At 44.2% G+C, this 6,693-nt stretch overlaps 1 long non-coding RNA gene across 1 annotated transcript; it reads right to left on the minus strand.

Annotated features, from left to right (window-relative positions):
- Positions 1–1,754: 1,754 nt before the first annotated feature.
- On the minus strand, positions 1,755–6,600 carry LOC132653722 (uncharacterized). Its single transcript, XR_009591546.1, has 2 exons — positions 6,454–6,600; positions 1,755–2,105 (listed from the first exon to the last, which is right to left on the minus strand). It is a non-coding gene; the product is annotated as an uncharacterized LOC132653722 (long non-coding RNA).
- Between the last annotated feature and the right edge of the window lie 93 nt (positions 6,601–6,693).

Here is a 6,693-nt window from a genome sequence, read left to right on the forward strand (position 1 = left end):
AAAAAGCAAGTATGATGTGGGAAATCTGAATGGGAGGCAACTATTGTGGGCTTGGAGGATTAGGATGGAGTAACTACTGCCCAGCATTGTGCTCTAGGTTAATGAAATAAATCCTAGTCTGTCATGATTTGGATATACAGCTAGTTTAGGAATAACTGCTGTTTAACTAAAAGATAAATCAATATTAAATAATAATCATCAATACTTACTGTCGGTCCTTGTTTCTGGGAGGATGTCATCAGCCACCTTTTGCCCAGGACACCTTTCTGCAATCTCACCTCTGGTGTCCCCTCCTCACTAAGCCGTACCCCTCCATCTCTAGGGCCAAGAAAGTTCACGTTTTTCTTTACTGCTATTCTCTACAGTCGTTGTGGTCCCAGCATTATCAAAGAACCCTTTTCTGCCCCTGGGCAAGGGGGAATGTGTGTACCTTCATCAGCCCTTCCCACAGCTATTTCTGAAGTTTATCACAGTCACAGGCTACAGAATATAAACCTCTTGAGCCCCCACTGAAAAGTTCCTAGAGACAGGTTTCAGCACTGGCTACTTGACTGAAGGAAGAAAGAATGGGGAGCAGGGGAGCAGTCCATCGACTCAGCTTGCAGTGTTCTGAAGCACAGAGTCCACAGAGGATGGTACTGTGTGATACCCCACATCTGGATAGACTGCACTCTGCCCATACACCTACCAAAGGAGAACATGTTTTTTCAATTCTTTTGAGTAAATAACCATTGCTGGATCATACAGAAACACTTTTTTAGTTTCTTGCCACCGTCTTCTAGTGCACAGCTGTATCATTTTGCATTTCTACCAGCAATGAGTGTTCCTGTTGACCCACATCCTCACTTCATGTAGTATACTTAGCATTGTGATAGGTGTAGGTGGTATCTTACTTGTTTGTTTTGTTTGAGATTTACTACTGCATAGGACAAGATGGCTTCAAACTTGTAATCCTCCTGCTTTTCCTGTGGGATTACAGACATGTATCCCCACACTCAACTTCCCTATTAAAAATACTGTATTACTGTGTGCCTGATGCATGTGGGAGTGTGTGTGCCGTGAGCTTGTGGAGGTCAAAGGATAGCTCTGTGGGTCCCAGGGATGGAGCTCAGGTTGTCAGGCTTGTGCAGCAAGTGCTTTTACAAACTGAGCCATTGCACCTCCCTTCGCTGTTGCTTTAATTTGTAGTTGCATAATGGAATAGGAGCTATAACACCCTTTTAAAAGAAGATTTGTGCCTTGTGGTAGTGGCACAGGCCTTTAATCCCAGCAAAGGGAGGCAAAGGCAGGCAGATTCTTTGAATTGAAGCCTGGTCTACAGAGCAAGTTCTAAGACAAGGGCTACATAGAGAAACCCTGTCTTGATAAACAAAAACAAAGAAAAGAGACTTGTTTTTATTTTTATGGGTATGAGCCTTTCGCCTACATGTATGTTTGTGCAACACATCCCTGCCTAGTGTTTGCAGTACCAAAAGAAGGCCCGAGATCCTCTGAACTGGAGTCAAAAGATTGTTGGGAAGCCAGCTGGCTCATACCTTTAACCTCAGTATTCAGGAGGCAGGGGCAGGCAGATCTCTAGTTCAAGGCCAGCCTGGTCTACCAGACAGCCAAGGCTTACAGAGAAACCCTGTCTTGAAAAATGAAACGAAACCAAACAAACAAACAAACAAAGACGGTTGTGAGTTGCTTCTGAACTAAATCCAGATCCTTTGCAAAAGCAGGAGATACTCTTAATGGCCAAGGCATTTCTCCAGTCCTTAAAAGATCTTTTTATGTGTCTGTATATCCCCTTCAGAAAAGTGTCAGGTTGTTGTTTGTTTGTTTGTTTGCCTTTTTTGTTTATAGCGGGGAGAGGGCATCAGTCCTTCTTGGCCACATAGCTGCCAGCGCTTTGCTCAGCTCCTCCTGCTTCCTCTGGGCACGGCTGTGCATGCCCACCCTCTTCTTGATGAACTTGAGCGTGTGCTTGTCCTTAGACACCTTGAGAAGCTCCAGGATGTGCCGCTTGTAGGGTGCTGACGCCCTTCCTCACCTTGTGGCCCTTATTGAAGAAGCCACAACCATCGGGTAGGGCAGGGCCATGGCTGCTGCTCTCCGATGGGAGCCTATTTTTTAAAAAATAATTAGTTTTATTTGATATATATGAGTATTTATGAGTGTCACCAGTAGCATGTCAGGGACCCCTAGAATTACAGACAGTTGTGAGCTGCCATGTGGGTGCTGGGAATTAAACCTGGATCTTCTGAAGAGCAGCTGGTGCTCTTATCCACTGAGCCATCTCTCCAGCCCCTTTTTTGCTGCTCATTTTTAACTAGGTCCATTTTGCTAATTATGACTTCTATTTTTACTTTTTTTTCTGGTTTATTTTTTTTGGGGGGGGGGGAGATCAAACCCAGGGTCTCACACATAATGAGATTGAAGACAGGAGCAGATATTAACCTTTTATTAGATATTTTCATCAGATTTATTTCTTGCAAGTATCTCTCCTAGTTTGTTCTCGTAATAACATTTTTCAAAGGACTTTTTAAAAACCTTTCGTCATGCACGGGGCACACGCCTTTAATCCCAGCGCTGGCGGTGGGGGGCTGGGGAGAGGCAGAAGCAGATGGATCTTTGTATGCTCCCGGACAGCTCGGTCTGCACAACAAGTTTCAGGTTAGCCAGTGCTATATAGTGAGATGCTCTCTCCAACCAACCAGCAAAAACTACACTTGTACTTTGAAAATTTGAAAAAGAGTTTGTGGGTTGGAAGTATAGCCCATTGGCAGAGTACTTACTTGCCTAGTATGCACAAACTACTACTTCAGTCCCCAGCACTGGAGAAAATCATTTCTACTATATTTTTTTCTAAGTCAGCGGCTGCTGCTGCCATAGTTACTTTTCTATTGCTGTAACAAAAAGTCATAGACAAGGCAACTTATAAAGGAAAACCTTTAATTGGGACTCATGGCTGCAGAAGGTTAGAGACTATGGCCATCATGGTAGAAAGTATGGTATCAGGCAGGCAGGCATGGTGTGGAGCAATAGCTGGGAGCTTACATCTTTATCCACAAATAGGCAGAGAGAGCTAAGTGGGGATGGCATGAACTTTTGAAACCTCAAAGCCCACCTCCTCCAATGAGGCTGCACCTTCTAATCCTTAACAAATAGTTCTACCTATTCAAATTTATGAACCGATGGGAGCCATTCTCATTCACACCATCATAGTGGCTTATCTTTTAATTTTCCTCAGTGGTCTTTACTTGGTAGAATTATTTAGCAAGGACTAAGAAATGTAGCTTTGCTGAAGGAGGTGTGTCATGGGGGTAGGCTTTAAAAGATTACCAGTGCCCTCTCTGCCTTGTGATTGTGATCAAGATGTGAGCACTCAGCTGTTTCTTCACTACACCACCATGGACTCTAACCCTCTGAAACTGTAAGCTAAATTAAACTCTTTTATAAGTTGCTTTGGAGATGGGAGTAGTGGTGTACAACTCTTTAATCCCAGCACTTGGGGAGGCAGAGGCAGGCCTAGTCTGCAAGGTGAGTACAGGACAGCCAAAGGTATGGAGAAACTCTGTCTTGATAAAACAAAGCAAAACAAAAAGTTGCTTTGGTTGTAGAGTTTTATCACAGCGGTAGGAAAATAAGATATAGTATTAGCATATATGTACATTTTTAACTTGTTGGATTAATGATCTGATCATTTTGTATATGCATTTTTGTTTCCTTAGCCCAATTCTAGATTTCAGTCACACCAGTTCTTTGGCCTTTTTGGCTTCTTCAGTCTGGCTTGGCACCTGGGCCTTCTCTGACTTGAACAGGTGGTCACCAAACATCTCTCAGGAGTCTGTCTGGGATCATTGTGATGGGGTTGATCTCAATCTTTGGCATGAAACAGGGGCTGTGTCCTCCTAATACCTCATCACAGGGCTTGTGTCATCCATCTTTCTGCCTCTAGGGATGCACCCAAGCAGTCACGGTGGGGGCTCTCTGAAGACCTTCCTCCAAACTCAAACACTGGCTACAGCTTACTTCTGATCTCTAGAACAAATTGCAAATTGCTGTGAGAGGTGTGTGCGTGTGTGTATTTTTATAGTCAAGAATGCATTGCTGAGCACTTTGATTTTCTTTTTATTCTGTAGTAAAGTGTCCAGAACCGAGAGGCCCCCTTTTCAGTGGCTTCCCAGTATTCCCTGCATGAGAAGTGGGCCCACCATTGAGATGATGAGGTCATTGTAGCGCTGGGTCTGGGGACCTGGATCTGTGGTGATTGGAAGGAAGGCTTCCATGGGCAATCCCGGCAACCATTGTCTGTTACTGTTTCTTGGTGTAGGTCCCTGTAATTCTACATGTGGCTACCTAGTTGTTGTCCTCCTGGGATCCAGTTGGACCTGGATTTACTGTGGTCTTGCAGATGCAAAGTGGAGACTCAATCAGGAGGCTCTGGGTCTGTGTTTTCCTCACATGATGGTGAATATTTTCTCTACATTTGAAACAACTTCTATTTCCTGTTTTGTTTGTATAAAAAATATTGGTTTGTTTACCTAGTTTTTTCTTATAGATTGTGAGGTTTTTTTTTTCTGAACTTACAATAGTTATAGTTTTGAATATTAATGTTAAAGAAATTACACTTTTACCTGTGATAACAGTTACAATTTTTCTTTTTGTTTGTCTGGCTTTTGCTTTATTGGTGGTGAGTGTTTTTTCCTGTAAAAAAATTGTTTTAGTTTTATGGGATGAATTTATCAATAGTGTGCTGGTAGATGTTTAACAACTGGTTCTCTGAAAAGGAAAAGAATTACATGGTGACCTTTGGGGCCTTTCAAGCCATTGACTGAGTCTCTCAAGCTAAGTTGGGAGGAACCAGCTTCAGCATGTGGGCTAGGGTAAAGGTGAGTGATGACTCTTGTCTCAGTTCAAGGGTAAGGTTGGTAACTGTGAACATATTCTATCTGAGGCAGTTGTGATTTTGTTTGTTTAAATCTTTGAACCGTCTGCCATAAGATGTTGGCAGAGGCCAGGCCCAGTTTGTCATTTCTGCTTTAGGGTGCTAACTAGCTACTAACAAGTGAGCTGAGAGAGTGTGGGTGCAGCCTTACACCATATGTTAGACCCCTGCATGCATATTCTGATCAATTTGTAGACCCTGACCCAGACATCTGCTTGTCCACCTGTAAGAAATATTAATGTGAACCTTTTCTACCAAATACTATAAGAGGAATTTAAATTTTTTTTTATCTTCCCTGCCATGTGTAAAGTGTTTCTTATAAATGTTTTAATTTCCCCACCTAGTTAAAGCTTTATTTACACAAAGGCCTCCAGCTGCATTCCAAGAATTCGATGACTTGGAGCAGTAACAGTTCCTCCACACCCCATCATTTTTTGTGCATCAATTCTTCTCAGACCAGCCAAAGGGGAAAAGACACAGTCACTACCTGAATTAGAATAAAAACCAAGTATATTTCCTGTCACTGTGCATTTCCTCTTCTGAACACACCTTCTTGGTCAAGAGTAAAGTTTTGCTTTGTCTAGACACTTCTATTGCAGTTGTAGTCTCCTTCTTTGTGACCCCAAACTTCTCTCTCTGTTTGTATGTGTGTGTGTGTGTGTGTGTATATGTTTGTCTGTCTGTCGTTCTGTCTTTGTCTCTTTTTTTATTTTTTTGAGACAGGGTTTCTCTATGTAGTCCTAGTTGTCCTGGAACTCACTTTGTAGACCAGGCTGGCCTCTTGAATTCAGGGATCCACCTGCCTCTGTACTATTTAAAGGGATGGGCCACCACATCTAACCCCAAACTTATTTCTAACACATCTGTGCTCTTCAGGACTTTACAGTTGGGTATAGTGAGGGTTGAGCTCCTGCTAGCTGGGGGTTGGCAAGCAGCCTCAGCTCCTCCCCTGCAAGTCCCACCCCACACTGAGGAGGAGCTATCACTGAGTATTCCTGCCCTCCACGCCTGTTACAAATATCCCAAACCACAAAGAGGAAGCGGAATCTTTTCTGATATTTGGTCATTTCTGCTGAGTACTCACGTCTGTCCTTTGCAGCTTTTGAAGCCAGGATCCCAGTGCCAGAGTAGCCTAGCTCAGTGGGCTACTCAGCCTTTAGGGTGACCTGTGGCGGGACTTCCCCACTGAGCCCAGAAGGTCAGGCTCAAATGAGAATGCACAATGCCCCCCCCCCCCCCCAGCTCTTTCTGCTTTTTGGTTTGAGGCCAGAAGTTTTCTAATTCTCTGAGTTCTGGCACACTCCCAACGTCTCTGTGTATCTTAAGGGGTTGACTATAATCATTAGAGCTTCTAGGAAAAAGTCTAGTGCCTTTTAGGAACAGATCCCCATTATAGAGTTTTCAGTCCCTTGCCTCTCTGGTCCTACTCCCAAGGACCCTAGCCCTGGGCCATAGCACCTAGGGTAAATTTGTCAGGGCAAGGGCCCTCCCACTCCCAGTAGGAGCATTTTTTTTTTTTTTACCTTAAAGCCATCTACGGAGACTCAGGTCACCGTTCTCCACACAAGAGGCTACAGACATCCAAGTGTGAGTGTAGGGGGAAGGAAAGGGCCAGGTCAAATCCTGCAGTATTGACCTGAAGGGAACTGTGGGGGTGGGGACTGGGGGAATCTTACTGGGGCCAGAGAGCTCCGCCAGGTCTGGGAGGGAGGCTATCACTTGAGGGCGGGACGGGGGCGGGGCAGGGGGGGCAGTGAGGTAAT

The sequence above is a fragment of the Meriones unguiculatus genome, chromosome 4, assembly GCF_030254825.1.
Source record: "Meriones unguiculatus strain TT.TT164.6M chromosome 4, Bangor_MerUng_6.1, whole genome shotgun sequence".
Lineage (NCBI taxonomy): Eukaryota > Metazoa > Chordata > Mammalia > Rodentia > Muridae > Meriones > Meriones unguiculatus.